Below are 16,249 nucleotides of genomic sequence, written 5' to 3'. Positions count from 1 at the left end.
AAGTATGCATACATCTTAGTACCTCCCGGATGCACCGCAAGGCGCGAATGATGAAACTCTCGGAGTACTTCCTCCCGGCAAGACTCCGGTACAAACAAACGGTCTCGGTATCTCACACTCAGGTCGGGATAAACCGTCAAACCCTTCTCAACTGTCCCACTGGAGATCTTCTCTCGGAGGGATTCTACCTCAAGGTCACCTCTCTGTGCCTCTAACACTCTAGTCACAAGTGTAGGCTGCGCAACAACAGAAAACAAGGCCGCAGCCTCAACAGATTCGCCCAGTAGCAAATCAAACTCGCCAAGTGCTCCCAACATCTCCCATTCCCGGATGGCTATACTAGCTACATCACTAATGGCTTTCCTACTAAGGGCATCGGCCACAACATTGGCCTTTCCCGGATGATAGTGCAACTCAAAATCATAATCCTCGATGAACTCCATCCACCTCCTCTGCCTCAAATTCAAGTCCCTCTGTGTAAACAGATACTTCAAACTCTTGTGGTCCGAGAACACCTCGAACCTCTCACCATAAAGGTAGTGCCTCCAGATTTTCAAGGCAAAGATCACTGCCGCTAACTCTAGGTCGTGTGTGGGGTAATTCTTCTCGTGTATTTTCAATGGACATGAGTCATAAGCTACCACTTTTCCTTCTTGCATCAACACACAACCCAAACCCTCTCGTGAGGCATCACAATAAACCGCATAACCCAACCCTCTCTCCGGAATAATCAACACCGGAGTGGTGGTCAATCTAACTTTCAGCTCTTGGAACGACTTTTCGCAAGTCTTACTCCACACAAACTTGGCTCCCTTCCAAGTCAATCTAGTCAACGGTGACGTTAGCCTAGAGAAATCTTTCACAAACCGACGGTAATACCCAGCTAATCCCAGAAAATTGCGGATCTCAAACACACTCTTAGGCTGTGCCCAATCCTGCACTGCCTCAACCTTGGATGTATCAACAGACACCCCTTCCCCGGATACCACGTGACCTAAGAATTTGACTTCCCTCAGCCAGAACTCACACTTCCCAAACTTGGCATACAACCTATGGGCTCTAAGCAACTCAAGCACCACTCTCAAGTGTTCCTCTTGCTCCTCCTCTGAAGGCGAATAGATAAGGATGTCGTCTACAAAGACGACCACAAATCGGTCTAAGAACTCCCAGAAAATCCGGTTCATCAAGTCCATAAAGACTGCCGGTGCATTGGTAAGCCCGAATGGCATCACCAGAAACTCGTAATGGCCATACCGCGTACGGAATGCCGTTTTAGGAACATCCTTCTCCCTGACCCTCAACTGGTGGTAACCCGATCTCAAGTCTGTCTTAGAGAAACAACGGGAACCCTTCAACTGGTCAAACAAATCATCTATACGGGGCATAGGATACTTATTCTTAACCGTAGCCTGATTCAACTTCCGGTAGTCAATACACAATCTCAAGGCACCATCTTTCTTTTTAACAAAGAGGGCCGGTGCTCCCCACGGCGAAACACTAGGGCGAACAAAGCCCTTATCTAGCAATTCCTGGAGCTGAACTTTCAACTCAACCAACTCTGCTGGAGCAAAACGGTAAGGTGCCATAGAAATCGACGCTGTACCAGGCACTAAATCAATAGAGAACTCTATCTCTCGGTGAGGTGGCAAACTAACAAGATCTTCGGGAAAGACATCCGAATACTCACAAACCACCCTCGGCAATACATGCTGGGTCTCACCACCCTCACCACTCTCAAAGCTGGCAAGTAGACTACTAAGCTCACTTCGCCCTCGCGAATCATACCCCGGTGGCAAAACACTACCAACCCGGTCTCCCAAGAAATGGAACCACTCCCCGCTCAAGGTACATAACGTGACCTTCTGGCGGTAGCAATCGATAACAGCCCGGTATGACGATAGCCAGTCCATACCCAAAATAACATCAAAACCCTTCATGGGCATGACAACAAACAGAAAAGGAAGCCTATAGTCGGCGACCTCTATATCACAACCTCTAACACCCTGTTTCAAGATCAACTCACCACCCAAAGGCGATACCACACAAATAGGAGATGCAAACTGTGCTAACTCTAATTCCAAAACAGATGCAAATGCAGCAGATACAAAAGAATGAGATGCACCCGTGTCTATCAACACACTAGCAACCGAGTTGCAAAACAGAAAAGTACCTCTCACTACTGATGGAGCCAGTACTAAATCCTGCGCGGTAACAGCATACACGCGCCCCGTAGGCCCCTGGTCTACCTGCTCACCTCTCGGAGCAAAAGACTGCTGCACAGACTGGGATGACGAAGCTCCCGGATTGGCCCTCGAGGCCTGCACAGACTGAGCTGGCTGAAAACCCTGCGTCTGCCTGGAACCAGACGCTTCCGAAGTGGCACTCAACTGTGGGCAAAACCTCTTCAGGTGCCCAGGTTGTCCACACTGATAACAAGACAAGGGCTGCCCCCTGCCCAAACTCTGACTCTGCGGTCTAGCTGAAGAAGAAGCAGCTCTCTGACCCCCACCCTTCTGCGGGCAAACAGAAACCTTGTGACCCAACTGGCCACACTTGTAACAGGTGAAATCCCCCTGACCAACTCTCCCGGAGCCTGCACTCGGCACTGGGAAGGTCAATCTAGCAATACCACCCTGCGACTGCTGAGGGTTAGGACCCCTCTGCCTCCTACCATCGCCCTGACCATCTTGGCTCCTCTTGGAGCCTCTCTGCCCCTCATCCTCCTCCTGCATCATGAGCTCCATATGAGCTGCAGCGTCCACTAGGTGTATGTACTCCCGGATGTAAGACCCAACAACTCTCAACTTGAGGCCCCGCCTCAACTTCCGCTCAAACTCATAGCAACGGCGTTCCTCAGACGCCACCAGTTCAGGAGCAAACCTGGACAGACTAGTAAAGGTAGCCTCAAACTCGGCCACTGACAAGCCCTGCTGATTAAGCCGGCTAAACTGATCCCTCAGCTTCTCCCTAGCTACTGCAGACAAAAACCTCTCCTGAAAAGCATTTACAAACGCCTCCCAAGTACCACCAACACGAGCCTTCTCGTACTTCCACCATTGACCCGCATCTCCCTTTAGCTGGAAGGATGCCAAGGTCACTTTCAGTGCTCCGTCCTCGATGCCAAGCATCTCGAACGTGTTACTCATTTGCTCAAGCCACTCATCAGCCTTCAGTGGCTCCTTCGGATCCCCAATAAACTCATCCGGATTAGACCGGAAAAACTCCCTCTTCAAGAAGGAAGGCCCTGCCTCAGCTGCCTGATTCCCAGCTCTAAGAATACCCAAAGCTCCTGCTATCTCTCTGGCCAAGGCACCCATGGCCTGCTGACCCACTGGCTCGGCCACATTGGCCTGACCAACTCCTTCCTGCACTGCCGGAATCTCACCCGGTAACGGTGCTTCCTGCCTCGCAGGTCTACCACGCCTAGCACCTCTTCCTCGTCCTGACATCCTAATAAAGGTAACACAGAACATTAGCACATTCACAATTGTGCCGAAACTAAACACTCACGTCCTAATGCATGGACAACTGTAATTCACTCCACGTAAGCACATAAACACATAAGCACTTACGAATTTCATTTCCGGATAATGATAGTCCCAAGGCGTTACTAGAGTTCCGGTTAGAAATAACATTGATCAAGTGCTTTTCCAACAAGACTCCCAGAAACCCAAGGATCCAATCAACATCCTAGAAACTAAATCCCATACCCACATAGTCACATAAGCATGTTATCAATTAAGCACATAGCATATGATACTACATCTAAGTCTCTATCAAGCGAGACAAACCCATTATGATCCTAATCACTTCCCACGTACCCAAAGTATTCAAACCCGGTACGCTCTGATACCAAGTTGTAACGCCCTCAAAATAATAACATTAAATCCAACAAATAAGACATGCATTGATATGTAAAAGTTCCACATTCTTCCATTTATCAGAATTTCATTACATAAGTATTACATGTTAACAACAAAAGCAAATGCCCTATGGGCTTACAGCTTTCCAAGTTAACACTTGGTTACAACAAAAGAGTACTAACTCATTACACATTAAGCCCTTGGCTTGAAATTACATGTAATACATCAAAAAGGAAATGACAAAAGTATGTCCGCCTCTAGCCTCCCAAGCTATGTCCTTGGAGGTGGCATGCTACCTGTACCTGAAAATGATATTCCCATATAGGGTGAGCCACGGCCCAGTAGAAATATACTAAACCAACCATGAACAATGACAAAAATATTAGCAATTGATAGATGACCAACACTGATACATTCACATAAATCACATATTTATGTCATACGACTGATGAGTCCAAGTTACCTTTCATTTTTCCTTTTTCAACAGATAGGCATATGAGCTCTACCCATATTCTCAACAGATATGTATAACAACAATATCCACATTCTCAGATAAGCAAATAAGCTATATCCACATTCTACAACAGATATGTATAACAACAATATCCACAGATAAGCATATAAGCTATATCCACACTTCACAAAGATAAGCATATGAGCTCTATCTTCACTTCTCTAGACAAGCATATGAGCTGTATCTACGGAGTTCATCCCCTATCTTCTCCCAACACTATCCGGTTTAGAGGTACATCCCCTATCTTCCCCTAAACCGCGGAGTACATCCCCCATCTCCTCCTCTACACATAACGTATACAAACACAATGGTTCTATATACAATCACTCAATACATACAGTTAATGTATTCTATCAATCGTCAAGTTCCATGACACATTCCATTGATTAGTTTCCGTTTGCCTAATCATCATGCATTGTCTACAACAATCACGACTATCCTCTACCGATAGCCCAAAGCAGTTATTTCTATACAGAAAATAAATGCACAATGGATATTCAATCAACATTTCATTTCCTCATTTCTCACAATTAATTATCCCAATTAATTTAACAGTGTAATTAGGTCAATTCCCATAATTAACATTTCAACCCTTAGGTCCCATTTTCGTCAATGATTTAACATTTATTCCATTTCTCTAAGCCAAACATGCATCTAGGTTTATTATGAATAAAACCCCAACTTTTGTAAAATTGCACAAAAGCCCCAAACTTTTACCAAATTACCAAACCAACCCCAACATCTCAAAATACTAAAATTTAAAGACAAAATCCATAGAGAGGAGTAGGATATCCCTACCTCGAAGTTTGAGCCAAAAAGGAGATGAAGAGTCGAAGATCAACGTGCTCCAAATCCAAACTTTTTCAGATTAAAACAAAGCTCTCAACGCCCTCTATCTTTTTAACAAAGGCCCTAGGCTAGATTCACACTCTAGGGAGATCAATTCTTAGAGAGAGTGTAAGTTTAGAGAGAGAGAGTCTCGGATCTAGGTTTGAAAGAAAAATAAAGTGAAAAAGTGATGTTCAAAAATGCTACTGTCCGCTGATATAAAACACGCTCGCTCGAGCGAAGACTTGGTCGCTCGAGCGACCAGACACAAAAAACTCTCGCTCGAGCCAAGAAGCTCTCGCTCGAGCCAAAAACTCAGAAGTGCGCTCGAGCGAAGGAATGCTCGCTCGAGCCAACAACTCAAACCCTCAGGTCTGCAACCAGAAGCACGCTCGAGCGACAGACCTCTCGCTCGAGCGAAGAACAAACCAGACCGCTCGAGCCAAGAAAAGCTCGCTCGAGCCAAGAAATACAACTCTCAGGTCCAGAACCAGACGCCATCACTCACTCGAGCGAAGCCACTCTGGCTCCACCCACCAGACACAAACTCATATCTCGCTCGACCGACCAACTCCTCGCTCGAGCGAAGGTCCAAAAATCTGGGCAGCAACACTAGGCTCCCAAGCACAACCAACCTGAAACAAACCTGTCCAACACATCCTATAACTCAATATACAAAGTAAAGAGGATGTAAACAAGATAATAAACAACTACCAACATCCACGGACACATGTCCGGATCACTGTACAACAAGGGTAAACCCGGGATCGCTATAGAACCTGAAAATGATGTTCCCATATAGGGTGAGCCACAGCCCAGTAGAAATATACTAAACCAAATATAAGCATTGAATAAAGCAATAACATTCAATAGATGGTTAACCAAGATAATCAATTACATCATTATCCAATCTCATGACACTATTGTCAATGACACGTTTCACTTTCCAACATTATCAATATGGCTCAGAACCTGGCCAAACTTACAATAGTGAATTATATATATATATCAAATTCACATTCTTCCAATGTCAACAAACAAATGAGACTCAAGCTCAAATCAAAACACTTCATACTTCCAGATTGATACACATTTTAGTGTTGTATCAATAAAACACTTCTATATAAATAAGCACACATAAAAGTGATGCTAATGGAGTCCATCCCCTATCTCCTCCCAAACAAAATCCGGTTTAGAGGTCCATCCCCTATCTTCCCCTAAACCGTGGAGTACATCCCCTATCTCCTCCCACACAAAACAATGTATGCAAACACATAACGTATACAACACACAATCAATACACATAATGTCTGTATTAATTCAGCAGTCAAAATTGATGACTTAATCAATGATTAGTTTCAGTTATCCCTAATCCACATGCAGTGTCTACAACAAGCACGACTATCCTCCACCGATAGCCTAAAACAGTTATTTCTAGACTTGGAAATAAATATACCAACAATTCAATAGACGAGTGATTTAAATTAACCAACTACGCCATTTAATCAATGAATTCCCCAATTCCATGAATTTAACCATATTTTCCCAATTTCAAGAATTAATTATACAACTAGGGTTTTTCCCAAAATTACCAAAGTATCCCCAACATATCAAAATACCAAAACTTAGAACAAAACTTATAGAATGGAGTAGGAAATCCCTACCTCGAAGAAAACAACCCAAAAGAGAAGATGGAGATGAAGACCCAAACTCCAAAGTGCTCCAAACTACCAACAATTCAGATTAAATGGAAGCCCTCGACCCACTCTATCTTTTTAATAAAGCAACTAGGGTAGAAACACACTCTAAATAGATCAAACCTAAGAGAGAAGGTGAGTAGGGAGAGAGAGAAGTCGGACCTAGGGTTTGGAATCACAAAGAAGATGAAAAAGACTGATCAAAACCCGCTGCTGCGTATATAAACTGGACAGGCTCGCTCGAGCGAAGACTTGGTCACTCGAGCGACCAGAAACAAGAAATCCTCGCTCGAGCAAAGAAAAGCTCGCTCGAGCCAAGAATGCAATGCTACAGGTCCATACTGGACGCAGTCTCTTGCTCGAGCGACCAAACCCCAGCTCGAGCGAAGAACCAAAAACAACAGCTCGCTCGAGCGACCAACTCCTCGCTCGAGCGACCAACTCCTCGCTCGAGCGAAGAACCAAAATTATGGACAGCAACACTTGGTTTCTAAACCCAACCAACCTGAAACAAACCTGCCCAACACATCCTATAACTCCAAATAAGAAAATATGGGACAACAACAACAATTATATAATGACAGAATCTACGGAACCTAAGTCCGGATACAATGATCAAATGGGAAAAGACCAGGGTCGCTATATGGTGTGTTTACAATGTGACTTACCATGCGGTATGAAACGCGTCACCCCTCAGATCCACTTCAAATGACGTGTGGGTCCTACTAGAATTCGGACTCAAAGTTGACAAAATTAAGATTATAAAAAACCAAATTGCAAAAAAATATTTCCACTGATATGTTATTATTCACCCCCAAACACCACTGATATGTGATTTGGCCTATTTAATATTGTTAATCCCTATCAAATTATCATTTTCTTAGATGCTATATAACATTTCTCTCTCCATGTCAAATTTGACATACGAGGAAAGCGATAATCTATTTATTTTTTTATGTTTTTTAATGTGTGAAACACACAATAAAGAGTAATTAATCAACAATTCAAAATTACCATGAGGCATTGGTCATGTGGTGCTTTTAATTAATGATATAGTGAAAAATTTTACGAAAATTACGTAACAATGGTGCATATGCTACGTATCTTTTGAGCGATGTGTACCATAGTATTACCCTAAATTGCAACATAATGTTAAAAAAAAAAAAAATTCTAACACCTTCAAATTGAAAATTTTGATTGAAGATCAGTAAACTGCGCAACTATAGCTTAGGAACCAATAAGCTGGACATTTCATTAACGTCCATAGCATATCCCATATTGAAGATACATTACAATCTGAGGCAGAGGCTAATTTTCTAATACATGCTTCTTCCATCTTGTGATGTTTGTAGAAATATGAAATCTTATAAGTGACACTTATAATTCTCTAGTTGCCTCTTGTGTTAATTTGGTATTTGTGATTTTAAATATATGAATTTTATTTTTGACATTTTCGCATTTAAACAATTTAGTGCAATTAATAACACATTTTTAGAAAATCAGAGGGCAAAATAGTTCATGAGCTCTACACTCATAGGTTGTATACTTTGTCACTTGTGACAATTTGGTATTTGCAGCTATAATTGTATCATTTCTACCCTTAAATTTTGTGCATTTAGGAAATATAATCCAATTGAAAATGTCCATTTAGAAATTGGACCGAAATCAAGGAGAAAAATAATTGGTCCACTCCCCTCAGAGTGGTTGAAGGGCAGATATTGAATTTCAAACGATTCATTCTCTTTTGAATGAAACATTTTGTTCATAATTTTTGTTCAATTTCTAAACAGTTGTTATCAATTTGACTAAACTAACATTGTCACACCCCAAATCCGAGTATGACGGGCCGTGGCCCACAGGGACTAAGCCCAAGGCATACATAAGCCTTAAACATGAATCCATAATCACATTGAACAACTATACAATAGTCCAGTAACAAATAACCAAAACTCAATCCAGTGACATGCCATAATTATAAACGGCAAAACTAACCGTAATCAAAACCATCCAAACTTATGGGATATAAATAACCTACATATCAAAATAATCTTAAATGAACCCCAATAAAAAAAGAAAAATAAATATGCACAAACTTGACTTAACAATCTAAAATAATATAAATGAATGTCCTAGAGGTCCATGCAATTGAGTCCCCACTACACCACAAGTCCACTCTAAGTCCTTCAAACACCTGGAAATGATAAACAACTAAGTCAGCTGATAGCTCAGTGAGTAGCAACATGGATAGTATACACAGTTTTGAACACAAGAATCAATTCCAAAATAAGATATATATCACAGAAACTAGATTGGCATACACTTTTGATAAAGATAATTTGTTTCAACAAGAAGGTTCCATAGTTCAACAGTTAAAATACTCATGTCTCTCAAGAACATGATAAATGACATTTTCCAGTTAAAACAAATTACATCATGAACATCAATAATTTTCTGTGTACCAAGAAATAACAAGTAATATGCCACACAGTTCTCATGGCTATAAGCCCCTTTGGATCCAATACCGAACTAAGAGTCATCCTCATGGTGGCAACCCGGGGCCTTTTCTCTAAGACGATCTGATTGAAGGTCACCTAGCCTAACCTAGGTCTTTTCCTTGCAATCGTTGAGCACTAGAGTCATTACGGCCCAACCCGAATTTGTTCCCTAGTGGCCAGAGTCACCACACACAGTGGAATAATTTCCCTAGACTAAAATATACAGATGGTCGCCATAATCAATACGCATCAATTTTGCAAAACATGGTAGTTCACCATTATAAACATGAGACCAAAAACAAATAATTTACAGTATGCCAAGATTACACATGTTTCATAAATAATTTAATTCCATTGATAATATAATACATTATCAAAACAGTTTAGTCTTGAAAGAACAATTTAATTTTCCAACAGTTCAGGGTAGGGGATCATTTATAAAAATATGTAGCATGCAACTACTCACTTGAACACGGTATAATATAATCCTCGAATAAAGTATGAAAGTCTAACTAGTGCCCTGAACAAAGTATTAAAACTACACGTCACTACTAATTCAAACATACTGAAAGAAATAATAAATTAACCTCAAACTAAAGCGCACTAACACATCTCAACTCCATTCACTGTTACTCTTAAATAATACCTAAGTTCATGTTCTTCAAGATCTAAAATTACCCAAGACATGGGTTCAGATCGAAACTTACTTAAAGTAACTTTAAGATAAAACAGAGATTTAAACAAGTTTTCCCAATCTATTCGCTAACTTTGAAAATTAAAAACCCACTCCACGCTGTTCAAAAAATTCAAAAACCCTCCAGATATCAACTAATATATCCTAGGTTTCAAACCCAATCGGTTTTACTTGATTTTCTTATCAAAATAATTATTTACAATTAATTACACCCAAACAGGTTGTTTTCTGCAGCACTTAAAGAAATTAATGGTTCTCTTAGTATACACGAGCAATCAATGCAAGGCCAAAAATTTAAGAAACTAGACTCGTATTCGGTTCTAATGACACTGATTTGAAAATTTTTGGATTTATACCCAAAGAGAACAACACCTTCGAAGTCACTACTTTAAACCAGTTTTCGGGATAGATTTGAACGCACTGGTTAACATAGATTTTGACTCCCAAAAATTATGAGAAAATTCATATATGCAATTCAATAAGTAATTAATCTACTATAAAACGTTCAGTTCAAAATTCATCCATTTGATATGATTCCTCGATTTTTAAAGTTTGTGGTTCTGTGCAGAATTTTTGGACTAAGAATTACACTCGTTCTTTACACACAATTTATTTCCTCAGGTTTCTTAAAACTGTATATATATGCAAAATACATAAACCTACAACCTCTCCATCAATGAACTAAATAATAGAGTAAAGATAAAAAACAAAAACAAAGAGAAGAAGAAAGATAGAGACCTACTACACACCCAAAAATCCTTCCTTGTTTGCAACCCCTTTTTTTTTTCTTCTTTTCTTTCAACCTCTCTCTCCCCGTGGCTGCTGTTGCTACTGTTATATATTGTATTAGGCAACCTAGGGTTACAATATGTATCTAAACAAAAAGGGTCTAAAATATTATCTTTTGTTTTAATTTTTTTTCTCTCCCCATTAATTTAAATAAAATACAAATATTATTAGATCAAATATGCTAACTAATTTGACACTTAATTTTAGTTTATTTTTATTTTTTAAATAACAAATCTTGCCTTCAAATTAAAGACTTTCACCATAAATTTATTTTAGGTTTTAAAATTAATTAAAAAACCCTCCAAATATTCAATTTGCACTTTAGGATTCACCATCAAAATATTTGAGATTTATAAAATTATTATTATCTAATTATTTATTTTATTTTTATATTTGGGTTCTCACAAACATAGTTTTAAAAAAAAAAAATGAGGGGCACAATCGGTACAATTAAAATATTGGTTTCAAATTGACAAGTGACAAATTAAGCAAATATTATTAATCATAACAAAGAGTTTCTAAAAATAAAAAATAAAAATTCTTAGAGCACTGAACACTAAGGGTGGGCATCAGCCTACTAGCCCGTCCAACCAAGCCCCAGTTTTGTAGGAGTTGGGATATTATTTTAGCCCATAGGGCTTGGTTGAGCTGATATTTTCAGCCTGATAAATTAATGGGTTGGGTTTGGGAAATGCATTTCTGTCCCGGTCTAGCCCGCTACATATTTTATTCAATTAATGAATTAATTTATATAATATATTGAAAATAGATATACCTTTTATTGTTGCCATTAGGGTAGTTCTCAGAAAACTTTCTCTAAAACAAGTTTTTGTGTATATCAGTGGCTGCATTGATGTCTATGTATCACTTGGAACATGGTTCGTTGCTCTCCAGAGGGCTTTGTGTGTGTAATTTTTTCAATTGATTTCTTAAATTAGTTACCAATTATTGAATTCATTTATTTACTAAATTCATCTTTTAATCTGTATTTGTTTTCAACTGTTTGTAAGCAGCTTGCTGTTTTATATGCCTTTGATAGATATTAGATGTCTTTTATTTATTTATTTTTTTATTTATATGGCCTAATGGACGGGCTTAGGAATTATAATTTATTTAGAGCTGGACTTCGGTTGATTATGGAGGCCCAATGTTAAGGCCAGATGCGTTTGAATAGCTACAAAATCCCTTATTAACTAATGCAAGTCCAATCCAAACCTAACCCGATCCAGTGAATGACCACCCCTATTGAACACGCCATGATACATTAATATGCTAACTAAACTTTAAATAAAATATATATGCTTAAGAAGTTCAAACATAGCAGTAACAATTTATGACAAGTCATAAAGCATCAAATAAAATTCACTCCACTAGAAGATAATAATGTGATTTGAAACAACTCTTGATAAAGTGAGCAATGGTCCTAGTTAAAAATATATTGGGTCTGACTGAATTTAATTGGATTCTATTAAAAACTTCTTAATCTTCAAAATAACAATAAATCATTATTTTCGTACTAAACACTATTAGAAGTTGTATGTTGGACATGATATATTTAAGAATTGCATGAATCGTAAAAAGTAAATCAAATCGTGAGTCAATTGTGAATTATGCGATTCACTATAGATTCACTTCTAAAATAGATTCATCCATGGATTCATATCAATTTTGTAAAATTTATGAATTGAATCATAACTCAAATCACGAATAGTAAGATTTTGATAACAGAGGGCTTTTTGACACTCAAGGTCCCTCAAAATAGTGTGCTTGGGACGTAGGGTTCATGTTTTTTGTGGCAATCATTTTTTGAGACAAATTTGCTCTTACAGTGTAAAGATGCCAAAAATCTATGCAACATTCCATAGTCGTATTATCCATAACCATAAAATTTGAATTATTATTTTATTATTATTTGTTTTTAAATATTTTTTGTTAAGATTTCAATGCTTGCTATAGTTGTTTCCTTCTTGTCAGTTGTAACCTTAGTAGCTGAATTGGAAGCCTTTTAGTGACATTATCTTAAGTTGTTTTAATCCTAGGCATGAATGTAACATATGGTTTCTTAAATGGCTTGTTCCTTTCCTGTCGTTCCTAGCTAAATATTTCCTGCAATGCTTACATGTAGCTATGTGTCCATTCAGTCATTTAAATTTTTCAATGTCATTCCATACTTTGACGTTGATATTCAACTCCTCTTTGTAGCTTCTTGAGATGCATCCTCACCCATCTCGACCACATCATCCTTGCCAAAAAAAAGTTCATTACAATCCTTAATGTTGTGTTTGGTTGAGGGATTTGAGGAGGGATTTGGAAAGGGAAATGGAAAAGGTAGGTGAAATGTGAAAAAAATATACATACATTTCACATAGTTTCACACACCTTTTCCCTTTTTCTTTCCAAATCCCTCCCCAAATCTCCCAACCAAACACAGCGTAAAACATTTTTCAGCTCAAGAAATCAAATATGCAATGCCCAAGAAGTCAAACACAAAGCCCTTCAACGAGTTTACATTCAGTAAACATTTGGATTCAGGTTGCCATGATTCGATCTTTTTTTTTTCATTTTTTTTCCTTGCTATGATTGGATCTATTAATTTCGAATTTAGATGGATGACTAATTGATTGGATTTTTTTGGAGCTATCTAATTGATTTGTGTCTGCCTTTACAAAAATCTAAACCTTCAAAATACTAATTTTCTTGTACATATTTGGAGGGGTTATAGAACTAAAGGAAAGTTCAGCTTACACTAAATTATGCACAAAAAAAAAAAAAAAAAAAAAAGTGACCGGGTAACTTTTTAACCTAGTCATGGGAGCTAGTGACACAACATGTCTGCCTTTATGAAAACTTGAACCGTCAAATGACTTGGTTGCTGTTGACTTTATTTTCTACATATATTTCTCTTCCACATTTTCACATGGTATTTCATGCAAAAGATAAATAATTTGAAATGGTTATTTCTTCTAGAGGTGATGATGATGGTTTGAGTGGATCACTATTTTTACATCTGGCTAAATGATATTCTACATTACGTAGTGAACAAGAATGACATGGAAAATTTTGATGTCCAATTTTGTAAATATTTGCTCACCTAGTCTCTGATTTTTGTTGAGGCTCGGCTGTATAAGACTAGACGAAGCAAATATGCATGTGGATATGCTTGGTTCTCTAATAAGTCTTCATTTCATATATCAAATATCAAATAGTTATGAAGTACTGGTTCTAACGCTAAGGATATTATGAAGTTCATGTGACATAAAAGTACCTGAACATGATAATGTGACATGAAATGCAAGATACAATTGTTCCATATGCTTGAACAAGAATTTATATTTTCTATGTCTTGTCAATTTTCATGAAAGAACCTCATCATATATTATGACATAATAAATAATAATGTTTAAAGTATTTATTACAGGATACATTTGGCATTTTTATATATATACATAGTATTGCAGAGTTGGTTATGCTATACATTATCGTATATGATAGTTTAACACATTTTTATAACTAAACTGGACTTCAAGAAAGTTAATGAGACCTAGATTGCGTATCTATTTTATCAGCTAGAAGAGGATGTGGTTTTCAATAACTTGTGTAACCCTTTGTGCTCTTTAAAGTTGGTTTTAGAATGTACTTCTGAAGGGGAGTAAATACATTTTTGATCATTGGAGGATTTCAATACCAAAAAAAGAAAGAATTTGTAATGAGAATTGTTATTTTGGTAATGAGAACTTGGCAACAAAATATTTCTTCAATATATATGAAAAATCTAAAATCCCCGAAATATTGATTTGTGATTATGTATCAAGTTTAAACAATAAAAAACAATCCCAATCAAACAATCAATGACAAACCAACACAACGATTTAACATGGAAAAGTCACAATTGGAGCGCCTCCAATCGTGATAAAAAATCACAGGAAAAAGCCGCAAAACAATCCACTAAGAAGGCATAAAGGAATTACACAAGTGTACTCTCAATTACCTAACGAATCCATGTCCAAATCAAGTTGACCCCTATGTGCCTCTTCCAGCCCTGTCTTCACCTCAGAATTGTCTTGCCCAACGTTGAATCCACAACGCCGATGTCGAATCCACGACGATGAACCACTCAGGAATCCACCAAAGCTTCATGCCCAAATTCTCTAGAATCTACCGAAGAACAACTCTCTCTTTTTAAATAAAACAAAATAAACAAATCATTTGATAGAATCTACTCAATTCATGATATAAACTCTCACAAATATCACAGGAACAAGACAATAAGCTCTAGATGAAAACCCTAATACCGAAGAAGAAGATCTAGAAGTCGTACCCTAAAACCTGACTGAACCGTAGCTTTTATAGCAAACAGATCAGTGATCTCTGCTAAAGCATATGAATGGCCGCTCGAGTGGACTGACTAAAACGCGTGTTTTAGAACAAAGGTTTATGCTCCAGCGCAAGAAAGGCCGCTCGAGCAGAAAAAAACAACTCCCAGTACTTTTGCAAGTGAGTGAAACTTCTGAAAGGTCGCGATCTCCACTCAAGCGCAGGGATGGCCGCTCTAGCAGAAAAACAACTTTGACTACAATTTTGTATTTTCCTTTGGGGTCACTGCCCCAAACCAGCCAAGGGGCGCTACCTCCTGGACCCCCGCGAGTTGACCAGGCAGCTTGATCCCTCGACATAGTCAGCAAAGTGGCAAATATGAAAGAATAAACATCACAAACTTCTCTGCAAGGCATAATTCGGGTTGGATTCGCATCTAAAAATTCATAGCATCACTAAAATAAAAGTTGAACAAAATTACAATTGAAAGGAATTTTGTCAAACGAGATAGCCAAGAATAAAAACCTAACAATATATTTATATATAAAATACATTAACCCTTCCTTAGGCGCTTTCAATCTTAGACTATTTTATGTGTTCCCAGTTCTGCCTCCACTTCATGCAACTAAGTATTGCCTATTAAGACACTTTTCTAAACAAGATTTTCATAATTGGTTTTAATCAATTATATGTTTTATCTAATTGTAATGACTAGGGCATTGGTCACAAGGGTCGAGCTTTTGATCTCCCTTGCGGCATTATCTTTTCCCATGGTAAATTTTAACTAATTATGCATGTCAATTCCATTGTTGTTTTCCACTTGCTACATAAAACTCTTGAATAAGATATGGTTCGACTTCCAACCCTAGTTTCTCCTTTTCTAGGTTGAATTAGAGCTTTGTTCTAGTAGATCATCAAGTGCACCATGGTTGGTTTAAAAAATCAGGGCATTTCTACATGGCCTAATCTATATTGTTATCAAATTGATATACTGGAATCTTGCATTATACAATTGATGTATTTTGACTATTATATCTCCATGATGCGGTGCATAT

The sequence above is a fragment of the Camellia sinensis genome, chromosome 4 (assembly GCF_055761805.1).
Source record: "Camellia sinensis isolate YWXY chromosome 4, ASM5576180v1, whole genome shotgun sequence".
Classification (NCBI taxonomy): Eukaryota; Viridiplantae; Streptophyta; class Magnoliopsida; order Ericales; family Theaceae; genus Camellia; species Camellia sinensis.
This window is presented reverse-complemented; position numbering follows the sequence as displayed.